The 12,951-nt window shown below is 42.9% G+C and overlaps 1 protein-coding gene across 2 annotated transcripts in view; it reads left to right on the top strand.

Moving 5' to 3' along the window:
- The window catches only part of BTBD9 (BTB domain containing 9), a 437,801-nt gene that overhangs the window by 367,127 nt on the left and 57,723 nt on the right, over positions 1–12,951 (top strand). The gene's annotated exons all lie outside the window — the stretch shown is intronic.

Below are 12,951 nucleotides of genomic sequence, written 5' to 3'. Positions count from 1 at the left end.
CCCTGTTCCCCACCCTCATACCATTCTCAGGGTTAGCTTTAAATACTTATCTCATCTCTGTGTTCCCTACGCTGTTACCCAAACTAAGGAAAGTTTGTACCTTAGATTCTTTATAGGCAAACAGGGGCATTTCATGCATAGGGCATTGGGGCTGTTTGAGCTGACCTGCTGTGGGGGAGGCTAGGAGTCAGGATTCTGCTAGTTCTGACCAGCCTAGACTCATGCCTGGAATGAACATGTACGTGTGTATATACCCATGTAACTACCACTCAGATCGAAATGAGCACCTAGAGCAGTAGTTCCAACGTGGGGCACATACCCCACAGGGGGGCAATTTGATTTTTAAGGGAGGCAATTCAAGAATGAGTTATTAACAGTGATTTTTTTGCATTTCTTATGGTTCAAGGGCCTCATATATAGTATATAAATATATATTATGACATATTTATGCATTTCAGTTCTTTATTATATGTTTTAAAACTTTAGTTGCTATTTTTTCATATCACTTCATATTATTATTATTATTATTTTAACAATTTCTTAGTGATTTCTTCCTCAGTACTTCACTGTCCTTGTGTTCTTTTATTTTTTTCTTTCATGGATGCCATGTTCTTTGGAAGTTTGTTTAGACCAAGTTAACGGCCTTTTAGGCTTCCTCCACTTGAATAGCAGTTCACTTTTTGAAATAGTAAGAATTATATGTCATGGGGGAGGGCATCGGGATTTTAGAGATGCTTAGGTGGGGCATGTCCAAAAAAGGTTGGGAACCCCTGGTCTAGATGGTTCCTTCATACCCTTTACCAGTCATTACCTGAGAAGAGCTCAGTACTTTTCTGTGTAGAGCCAAATTATCTGAGGAGATAATAATTCACATACCATAAAATTCACCCTTTTAAATCATACAATTCAGTGGTTTTTAGTATATTCACTATGCAGCCATAACTACTATTTAATGTTTTAGATAATTTTCATCACACCCAAAAGAATCCTACCCAGTAGTAGACTCCCATTTCCCTCCAGCTCCCTCAGCCCCAGCACCTAATATTCTACTTTCTATTTCTATGGGTTTGCATATTTTGGATAGTTCATATAAATAGAATCATATAGTAAGTGATCTTTTGTTCCCGGCTTCTTTCAGGTATAGTTTTCAAGGTTTGTTCATGTTATGGCATGTATCAGCACTTCATTCCTTTTAATGGCTGAATAATATTTCATCATATGGAGATCTAGATCACATTTTGTTTATCCATTCATCATTTTATGAACATTTGAATTGTTTTACTCTTTAAAATATATATATATATTTCAGAGAGGAACGGAGAAGGAGAGAGAGATAGAAACATCAGTGATGAGAGAGAATCATTGATCTGCTGCCTCCTTCACACCCCCTACTGGGGACTGAGCCTACAATCCGGGCATATGCCCCGACAGGGAATCAAACTGGTGACCTCTTGGTTCCTGGGTCAATGCTCAACTGCCAAGCCACACCTGGCTGGGCTGAATTGTTTTACTTTTAGACTATTATTATAGTGCTGCTTTGAACATTCTGGTATAAGTCTTTGTGTGAATGTATGCTTTCAGTTCTCTTGGGTGTATACCTAGAACTGGAGTAGAATTGCAGGGTGATATGGTTTAAGTTTTTGAGGAACTACCCAACTTTTCCACAGCAGCTACACCATTTTGCATTCCCACCAGCAATGTATGAGGATTCCAGTTTCTCCACATTCTTCCCAGTACTCATTATTGTCTGTCTTTTTGTTCATAGCCATCCTAGTGGGAGTGAAGTGGCATCTCATTGTGGTTTTGATTTGTAGTTTTTTTGATGGCTAATAATGTGGAAAATCTTTTCATGTACTTTTTGGCCATGACTTGGTAATAGTTTTAATGATGGTTATTTGATGCAATTTCTGACACCCTCACCATTATTGTAGTATTATCTTATAGCATATTTATATTGGTTAGGGCAACACTTGCTACTGTAACAAATAGTGGCTTCAACATTTCAGTGGCTTAACACAATAGTTTATTTCTCAGTCATGTAACCGTCGATGTGGGTGTTTCTGGCTGTCAAGTGGCCTCCACAGGTGATGATGGAACCCAGCCATCTTCCTTCTGTGGTTCTGCCCTCACCTAGGGCCTCGTCAGCATCACCTGCACCTAGCTGGCAGATGGGGAAAGAACAGAGAGAAGGTATTTCTGGTTCTGAACAACTGGGCCTGGGCATAGTGAACATCCCTTCCACTTGCCTGCCCAAGAGAGAACTAGTCAGTTGCCACAGTCACTCTAGTAGGACTGGGAAATATGGTCACTTTCTGGCTGGGCAGTGACTTCTCAGTGGAGCACAAATCTTGAAGTCATCTCTGGCATAGCATAAGAAAACTAACAATTATTTAATAACTAGTATTCAGTACTTTGCATATTTTATCTCATTTTGTCCTGACTACAAAGCACCTGTGGCATAGCTCTTTCTGCTGCACTGCATCGCCTCCTAGCATTAGTAGAGAGCTAAACCAAGACAGATGATGAAAACTGGTAAATGGAGTGTTTCCAAGCTCTAAGAACCCTTTTTATACAAGAGGAAGGCCTTTTTATACAAGTGGTGGCTTAGTGGTTGAGCATAAACCTATGAATCAGGAGGTCACGGTTCGATTCCATATGCCGGGGTTGCTGCGGGCTTGATCTCCAGTAGGAGGTGTGCAGGAGGCAGCCTATCAGTGATTCTATCTCATCACTGATGTTTCTCTTTCTCCTCCCTTCCTCCCTGAAGTCAAGAAAAAGTACATAAAAAAAAAGAGGGAGGCCTTCAAGGCCCATGAACAGCTGCCCATTTGTCTTTCCATAGTCATTGCTTATTGGGTGTACAGCTCACAGGCCATATCCTCTGCTTCCTCAAAGCTTGACACATCTACTGGTTACAATCACCCATCTCTTCTGTCACTTTATGTGTTACAAATTGAATTCTTCACCTCTTTCTTTCTTATTTTAAGGTATATCTTTATTGATTCCAGAGAGGAAGGGAGAGAGAGAGAGAGAGAGAGAGAGAGAGAGAGAGAGAGAGAGAGAGAGAGAGAGAGAGAGAGAGAGAGAAAAACATCAGTGAGAGTCATGTGCCCTGACCAGGAATCGAACCATGACCTCCTGTTTCATAGGTCAAATGCTCAACTGAGCCACTTGGGCCAGGCGTCTCACCTCTTTCTTCTATGTTCCCCTGTTGAAGGTGTTATACAATGTTGGTTTTCTATAAGAATTGGCTGATTAACTACTGATTGAGATGTATCATAATAATTGTATACTTATTTAAATGGGGTTTTTCTTGATTCAAAAACCCATTCACTTATTAGGACCTTTCCCAGGAGCTTTGTATTAACGTTATCAACATCTTTCTTTCCTCTTGTTTATTTTTCATTTCCATTACTTTATTGGATTTAAATAATTTATATGTTTTTAACTTTGTATATTAGCACTTAGATGCTACAGCAGGAAGTGTTTTAGAAATTACTAAATAGGTAATATGTTAGATGAACAAGAGTAGTAGCAAGAAGGCAAGTGCCTGTTAACCCTCTTGGGATCATTGGAACCAATGGTTGTGGTTTTATGTTATGGGCATAACCACAGTGTACTGTCTTCCATTTTTGTGTTAGGTGTTAACTATAATAGAAGATATGCAGATAATAAAAGAAGAAAGCCTTTCCTTTTTGACTACTATACTCCATAGCAGTCCTCAAAGAGGATTCTATTAGCTTCAAGAATTGTAGCCTGCTTTTTATTGTAATAAAGAATGTGAGTCATGTTATAAATCAAGTTCTATAGGATCTTTACATCCTGCCTTAGATCCTGCCTTAATAGCATTCTGCCTAGTGAAAAAGTAATCAGAGGGTAGATTTTCACTGTCCTCTGAAAAATACCAGGGAGTGAGATTCTCCAGTGTCTCCTGTAAGTCTCTCTGCTCCTGGGGGTTGGGGTGTGTGTGTGGGTGTTTCCTTTATTGATATCTTAAGTTCTTTGCTTTTAGGATAAAGGCTCATTTTCTCTCTTGGATAACCCTGTTTGTGTATTGAGTGCTTTTGTTTTATCCCCAGTTTTATTGTGATGTTTTTAATAAACAGTATTGTGTAAGTTTAGGATGTATAACATAATAATTTGATATATGTAACTATAATAATAAAAGCATAATATGCTAATTAGACCAGATGACCTTCCAGACAAAGCCGTGAAGGCGGGGGCCGAGGCCGAGGCAGCCGCCGCAGCTGCAAGGGCCAAGCCCCTTGCACAAATTTCTTGCGTTGGGCCTCTAGTATATTATAAAATGACTAGGGGCCCAGTGCATAAATTCGTGCACCTTGAAAGGAATTTTGAGCCTCGAGGCTGTGGTAGGCACAGGGGCATATCTCGGCCCATCCTCTGCGCCCCCGCCCAGCTCCTCCCGCAGCGGCCACCCAGTCCCTTGTCTGCCGGCAGTCCCGCTCCCACTGCCGCCACTCCCATGCGCTGAGGACGCTGGCCCTGCTCACACCCGCTGAAGGCGTGGAGCAATTGGGGCCGGTGCCTACAGTGGGTGCTAGCAGGGCCGGCGCTGTCAGTGAGTGTGAGTGGCGGCTGCTGCCCCAATCACCCCTCAGGAGCAGGGGAGGTGGAGAAGTTCTCAAGGGCAATCAGGGCCGGCAGCTGCCACTCGCACAGCTGATGGCACTGAGCAATCAGGACTGGCACCAGGCACTGGCAGTGGGTGTGAGCTGGGCTGGCACTAGCAGTGGGTGTAAGTGGCGGCTCCAGCGCCAGCAGCGGGTGCGAGCGGGACCGGTGCCAGCAGCAGGTGCGAGCGCCGAGTGGGACCGTGGCACTCAGGGGCAAAGAATTTTCAGTAACCACCAGAGGCTCACCTTGATGGCAGCAATTGGCGCCCTGCCTTGGTCTGGTGCCCCCGCTTACCTGCATCGCCATCCCGCCTGGCCAACGCCCGCCATGTTCCGAACAAGCCCCTGGTGGCCAGCATACGTCATAGTGACCGGTTGTTCAGTTGTTCCGGTTGTTCCACCGTTCAGTCTGTTTGCATTTTAGCCTTTTATTATATAGGATTACCACAGTAAGTTTAGTTAACGTATCTTACTATCTCACATAGCTACAATTATTTTCTTGTGATGAGAACTTTAAAGGTCTATTCTCTTAGCACTTTCAAATACTAATCATTATTGTTAACTGTAGTCATGAGGTTGTTCATTACACCACTGGAATTTACTTCTCTTAAAACTGGAAGTTTGTACCTTTGACCACCTTCACCCATTTTCCTCACCACCGCCCCGCCCCACTGCCTCTGGCAACCACCAATCAGTCCTGTTTCTTTGAGTTCATTTTTGTTTGTTTTTTTAGATTCCACACATGTAAGTGAGATCATTCAGTATTTGTCTTTTCTCTCTCTGACTTATTTTACTTAGTATAATGCACTTAAGATTTATCTGTGTTGTCTTAAATATATTAACAGATTTTATAAAATTATTTTTTGCCCTCTCTTTTTTTACATAATCTAATCCTGTACCCTTTAACCTTATTTCAAAAATCTTCGTTTTCCAATTTTTGATTCCTTTCTCTACTGTCCTCTAAATTGTTGAACCCTAAATCTATGTCAATACAGTACATATGATACAGATATCAGTCTTTTTATTATCAATGTAAAACATGCACATTGAAAATTAGTGTAGACAATAACAAAAATATGTGAAAAGTTAAATTTTGCCTTTTTATCTTCTGTTCCATTCCTCAGAAATAGCCGGCTTTGACTGTTTTTGTCTTTGTTTTTGTAACTTCTCAATTGTACATAATATTTTACATTTATTTATTTATTAACTTTATCAGCTTTACTAACATCTTGCTTATAAAAATGAGGAATTTAGCTTACTTAACCTTCCTTATTTTTGTTAGTTATTTTTTTCAGTTCTGCTATTACCTTTTTAAATTAAACAATATACTTAAATCTCTATTTTTTTGATCCATCAATTGTGGACAGTATTTCTTGACTCTCTACTGTGTTAATAAAGAAATTAACCTTTCCTTCATTTCTCCTGCCTCTCCCCGTTTTTCTGATAGCTGTCCCACCACCCTGACATTATACTAGTAAAGATATCTGACACTTATTTTATATTCTGTAACTTATAGTTAAATCTTCCATGTGTTAAGTATAAATTTATCCTGAAAGGGAAAAACCACTAATCTACACTAATAAAAGAGAAAAATGGTAATTGGCGTACGACGATACCCTTTTCATTGGCTAATCAGGGCTATATGCAAATTAACTGCCAACTATGATTGGCAGTTAACTGCCAACTAAGATTGGCAGTTAACTGCCAACAAGATGGCGGCTAATTTGCATATGTAGGCACAATGCAGGGAGGCGAAAGGGAAAGCAGGAAGAAGCCCCCTGCCACTGACAGTGATCTGAAACCCAGGGGGGAGCTAAGAGCTGGGGGGCAGAGTGGCTCCACACCTGCCCAGTGTGAGTCTTTGCCCTGCCCCACAGCCATGATCGGAGAATCAGGCACCTTTGCCTCCCTGGCCAGTGATAGCAGGAAGTAGGGGTGGAGCCAGCGATGGGAGCTGGGCACGGTCGAAGCTGGCAGTCCCGGGAGCTAGGGGTCCCTTGCCTGGGCCTAAAGCGGAGCCCACAATCGTGGGGCCGCTGCAGCTGTGGGTCCCCGCTGCCCGGGCCGGACGCCTAGGCCAGAGGCGTTAGGCCTGGGCAGGGGCGGAGCCTGCAACCGCGGGATGCTGGGGGTCCCCTGCCCAGGCCTGACACCTCTGCCGGAGGCCTCAGGCCTGGTCAAGGGGCCGATCCGGTGATTGGTGATCGGAGGGTGATGAGGGTCAACTCCTCTGGCCGAGGCATCAGGCCTGGGTGGGGGGCAGAGCCGGGGATTGGGGGGATATGATGGTCCCCTTGCCCAGGCCTGAAGCCTGGGTCAGAGGCGTCAGGCTTGGGCGGGGGGTGGAGCAAGCGATCAGAGGGAGATGGGGGTCCCCTGCCCAGGCATGATTCCTGGGCCAGAGGCCTCAGGCCTGGGTTGGGGGCAGAACCAGTGATGGGGGGAAATGAGGGTCCCCTGCCCAGGCCTGACGCCAATCCTGCAATTGGAGGGTGATGGGGGTTAAGGCCTGAGGGCTCCCAGTATGTGAGAGGGGGCAGGCTGGGCTGAGGGACACTCCCCCCACCCCCACCCAGTGCACGAATTTCGTGCACCAGGCCCCTAGTAACTCAATAAAAGATTCTGATCTTATATTGTCCACTGTAGATCTGTGGTGAGAGACATACTCTGTCACTGAACTTGTACCTGCCTTGGAAGAATTGCACTGTGTTCAGATGAAGTAGAGTTGATTTTCTTACAGGTGCTCAGAATTATTCCACAGATAATAAATAGCTTCCTATTAGCCAGATTTTTGTTTTTCTGGAGTTCCTAGTTTCCTTTTTTATTTTTTTCTGTTTCAGAAGCTTCTGTTTGGTCATTGTTTAATCTTTTGAACAGACTGCTTCCTAAGCCTACTCTACAGCTGTGATCCTAAAATTTCTTTTTCTTTTGTATTTGAGTTGGTTCCACTGTTTCTCGGATTTTTTTTTTTCTTTTGTGGAATGTGGATACAGGGTTAGCAAAACCCCTTTTTTCTCTGTAGGAGATATTGACCTGGGACCCAGTTGGTTATCTTTCTAGATTGTTCTTCTGGAAACCTTAGAGATGTAGAATGTCATCTGTGCAATTAGGCATTATTGCTTGTGATAAAAAAAAAATTACCCCTGATTAGTAAATTGCACCTGGCCAGGGAGGACTTATAAATATCTTCTCAAAAACCGTAGCTTTGGATTTTCTGAGTGTGCTCACTTTTCTGAGTGTGCTGGCTTGTCCCTCGTGAAAATTCTGGGATCTGTTTATGAGCTATTAGAGATAATGGTTTGGAATATGAGGCTTCTAAGCCAGAGTGGCTCCACACCTGCCCAGTGTGAGTCTTATACATTCTCACCTGAGCTGTCACCTGCATGCCAGCAGGAATAGCTCCTGTACAGTTGTGTAGACTACTACAGGGATTCCCCCACCCTAAGGAACAATGCCTGCTGCTACTCTAGTGGCATGCTGTGTTTCCTGTTCTCTCTCCTGGGTGAGTCTGAAGCCAAATATGACTTCTTAGGTCTTTGTTAAGAAGACCACTAATGGGTATTAACAGAGTGAATCTGGAGGTAATTTTTTTTTCCAGAAAAGGTATGTGGAAAGCAAATTTTCAGAATTTTACATGGCTGAAACATAGTTTGCATATAGAATTCATTTCCTTTATAACTTGAAAGCTTGGATATATTGCCATCTAGCATTAAATGTTGCTAAGGAGAAATCTGGTGTAATCTGATTCTTATTCATTGTAGTAATTTATATTTCCTGATAGAATCCCTTAGGATCTTCTCTTCATCCTTGGAGTTCTTAAATTTCACAATGATATGGCTGTATTGGGTAATTTTTTGTCACCCTGCCCACTTTGCTTCAATATGGAAATCTGCCAGTTCCCCTCAGATTTATGAATAGTTCATCCACCTACCATTTTCTAGAAATTCACCAAAACCTTGATTTGCTAATATCCTTCCATCTAGTTTGCAACACCTTTATGAATGTATTCTCTTTGTATTTCTTTGATGTCACCTCACTGGGTCCCAGGAAGGGAGAAAGTTTAATGCACCTGCAGTGTCCGCCATTTTGAACTGAATTCCCCAAAGTGCTGCTGATGCTCCCTGACCCATGCCCTTCCCTTCCCTTCCGTGAGTCTGGCTGCATGTCTCCCATGTATACAGCTGTCTGGTTTCCTGCCAGAGTGTGCTCCTTAGCATATTCATCTCATTGTGTTTATTTTAACCATTTCTTCACTTTGTTGTGGTCCCATTGACTGATAATTCTGTCTGCCAAAGTGTTAATGACCTCAGCCATCATCTGTCCAGCACTAACCTTGGAAAACATTTTGGGAAATATAAGTGATTAGATATAATGAATTGGGTAATACTGAAATTTTTCTTTTCCATTTGAGAATTCTGTGATTATTAGAATTGCCTACTATTTCTAGCTTTTAGCTTAATTTTTTCATAAACTATCTTCCTGCTAGACATAGTATCCAAATTCCCTTTTAAGTAAGTTCTTAAGTGTTCATTACAAATGATGTTGTAAGGCCCTGTCTGGTGTGGCTCAATATGTTGTAGTGTCATACCGTGCACCGAAGGGTTGTGGGTTTGATTCCCCTTCAGGACACATACCCAGGTGGCAGGGTCAAGCCCTGGTCAGGAAGTGTGTGGAAGACAACCAGTTGTGCCTCTCTCTCTCTCTCTCTCTCTCTCGCTCTCGCTCTCGCTCTCGCTCTCGTTCTCGTTCTCGCTCTTGCTCTCTCTCTTGTTCTTACTTTCTCACCCCTCCCTCCCTTCCTCTCCAAAATCAATGGAAGCATGTCCTTGAGTAAATATTTTTTTAAAAAGATGTGTGAAGAGTTTTTAATAACTTAAGAAAATACTTACATAATAAGGTTTTTTAAAGCAAGGTACAAAATTATGGAAGTATTATCATAAGTAGGAAATAAAATTATGGAAGAAGAAAACCAGAATGAAATAGGCTAAAATGTTAATAATGATTGCCTCTGTGTATTGGGGTTATGGGACTTATTTCTAGTTTTCTACATTTTTGGCCAACTTATATGTATTTCTTTTAAAATAAAAAAGAAAACTTTATTTGAAAGAGAGTTTTTTCTTGCTGCAGCCGTGATTGTTTTGTAGACACTTGTTCTTCCCAGAGCAGCATATGTGGCAGAGTGGCATGTTTATTCACAGTCAGCAATAAATTAAATAAATTAAATAAATGCTCTTCATAGCAATCTCCTAGTAGCTTTTCAGAACCTTGCCACTTACCCGAGCACAAGTTGTGCTTCCCTGAAAAGGACACCTGAGCCACATTTTCCTGTGCTTCTCCCTTGGGCCTCTTAGAGCCGGTTCTCTGATGCTTCCTCTGCTCGCCTTTCCCCAGGAATTCACCAGTGTCTTTCCATGTGGCTCCCCCTCTCAAAGGGCCTGGCCTACTTGAGACCTTGAGCATCATTGTGGATTAGGCAGTTCCTACAGCATACTCCCCTGCGCCTTCCCTGAGAAGCGCTTGGACAGTCTGTGTCACCTGCAGGGGCTGCTGTGGGGGCAGCTCGTCTGCTCACTGGCCTTCAGCATGATGGCACTCATATCTGAGCAGCAGTGCGTGCCCCTCGCTGACTACTGCCATTTTGTCCTGGGGAAGGTCAGCGTTCTGTTCTGGGGCTGGTTTCTGTAGCTGGTTGTGTTTATTCACTAGGAATCTTAGAACAAGGAGTTGTGTTTCTTTTTCTGAGTGCGGCAGTGTTGAGGGCAATGAGATAAATTAAAAGTGGAGATTTACAGCCTCAGTAAACTCTGCCAAAGTGTAGCAAGATTGAAAAACAGTGCATTTAAATCTAAACTATTTACCTTACCTGCGATTTCCTGCATCTTTTTTGCCATTGTTAGTGATAAAGTTGAGGAAGCTCTTCTTCCGCCAGCTTTGTTTCTTAGCCTGAGACTTAATAAGTGAAAACCTTGGGTTGGTGCCAGGAGGTCACTGCTAATCGTGTAGCCTGCGGGTTGTGTGCAGAGGGCTTGGGGTCATTAATGTGATGCAATGAAAAGAAAGTGGTTTTTAAAAGAGGAAATGTCTTCACCATTGAGACTGCTGATGAGAGGAAGTTCATTTTTAATGTCAGTTTCAGTTTCCAGGATGGGACTGGAGCTCTTGACTGTCACGTAGGCTGTTACTGAAATATTACTGCTTCTTGCAAGTCTCTGCTGTGGGAACAGACGCTGCTCTCCTCAGGTCCCCTTCCCTGTGTGATTGGAGGACTGTACTAGCTTGTTCCTTCTTGAAGTGTGAGCCAATTAATGGGCTCTGGTTGTGTAATTGTCACTTCTCAAATGTTCAGGGAGATTTTATTTTTCTCTTCTCACACTTAATTCCATTTTTCTACATAGCATCTGACAGTAATGAAAAAAGCCAGTCATGTTCTTTCCTATGTTTAATTTTCAAAGGGCAAACATTGCTGTTAATTTTGTCAAAAGGTTTAGAACTTGAACGGTAAAAGAGCATGTAACTGTAAGAGGAATGGCAAAAAATGAAAATGGGAAACTAACAGAATTTAGATAAAGTGCATGCGTGCACACACAGTCACACACACACACACACAGAGGACACTAGACAGACTCTTGTGTTATGATGAGATGTCAGAGCTTGCCCTGTAGAAGGCATCAGTAGGGAGTCAGTCACTCATACCTACACATCTAGACAAGGGACTTATCTTCTGTCCTGCAGAAAGTTTTTATGCAGAAATTTACCCATATATTGGAAGCCAGGTGGAAAGTAGATTTTGATGCTAAGTACGTGACCTGAGTTGTAAACGTAGAGCTATCAGCAGGTTCTGTCAACCACCAGTGGAGAGGTTCCTCCCACCCAGAACATTTGACAGATGAAGGAGCTGGGAAGAAATGAAGTCCTGTCAGCGCGCAGGTGATCAGGAGGGAGAGGCCCAGAGCTCCCCCTCTCCTTCCTGCTTCATCCAGGAGCCACCTCATTCTCTGATGCCTGTTATAAGTAAAATGAACCACACCTCAATAAACTTTCCCAGTGAGTGGGGTGAGCACACTTAAAATGCGCATGGTCAGAAAGATTTTTCTTTTATTATGAAAATAGCTTTCATATTAGTATTACATTCCAATGACAAGAAATCAAGACCACACTAGTCCAACTGCCATCATCTTTCTCCTCTCTATTCCGCTCTGTAAACTGCCCCTCACATCTCTGTGCTCAAGTTTGCTCGCTGTGGCCAGAGTGTCGCTTTTCAAGCTCAGCTCTGTATTATACCTGCTAAGACCCCTCACTGGCTCCTCGCTGCTCTCTAGATAAAGACCAGCATTCTTCAGGTGGCCTGGAGTGCCTGCACAATCTGGCCCCATCCTGTATCCCCATACTCATCCTGATTCACTGTCCCTGTTCACGCCAGCCTGGCTTCTTCTCTCCTGCTCCACATCATGCTGCACCTTCCCAGAGCCTTTGCACACACCATGGCCTCCGTCTGGAGCCCTGACCCCGACCCTTTGTCTGGTTAATGCCGTTATCCTTCTGTTCTCAGCTCAAGGGCCAGTTTCTTAGGAAAGTCTGTGCTGACCACCCATCTCAATCTGATCGCTTGTTATTCCCTCTCGTTGAACCAAGCTACTTTCCTTCACAGCTCACATCAGTTTGCAATGACCCTTTGTTTAGTGTGGTTATTGTATGACTGTTGTTGTTCTTTCCCACTAGACTGGAAGCTCCATGAGAGCAGGGATTTGATCTGTCTTACCCATTCTTGTCCATGATAGCCTAGCAAGGACCTTAACACTTGTATTGAATGAATGAATGAATGAATGAATGAATGAATGGTAAGTGCTACCACTCTGGTGTCCAGTCATGCATACATGGTTTCATTTGTCCTGCTACTAGAACTGTTGTCATCACAGAGCTCAATTAGAAAGTCTGTCCATCCCAGCTCTCATGCTGGCACGTGGAGCAAGGCAGAGTTTGTGAGAGAATAAAAGTTGCTTTTTGCCCTGATAATGTAGTCCTTATAGACTAGGAATGTGTCTTCCCAAGTTATCTATTAATCCATTATTGGTCTATCATCCTGATTCACTTACAGCCTTATTCATAACACAGGTTTAATCATTGTCAAAGGTTCATTTTTCTCTGGTCTCCGCGTCTGTCCTTGCCCCTCAAGTTAATGACTTGGATCCTCCAGTAACTGTGTATCAGTTACCATTATCTTTATTTTTAACCACTTTTAGAGAAAGTTAAGTTTTTCTTTATGGAGAGGCCAAGTGCTTTAAAAACTGTTTGCCAGGTTAATATATTTCCATTGCTT

The sequence above is a fragment of the Myotis nattereri genome, assembly GCF_964212035.1.
Source record: "Myotis nattereri genome assembly, chromosome: 6".
NCBI classification, from domain to species: domain Eukaryota; kingdom Metazoa; phylum Chordata; class Mammalia; order Chiroptera; family Vespertilionidae; genus Myotis; species Myotis nattereri.
This window is presented reverse-complemented; position numbering and strand designations above follow the sequence as displayed.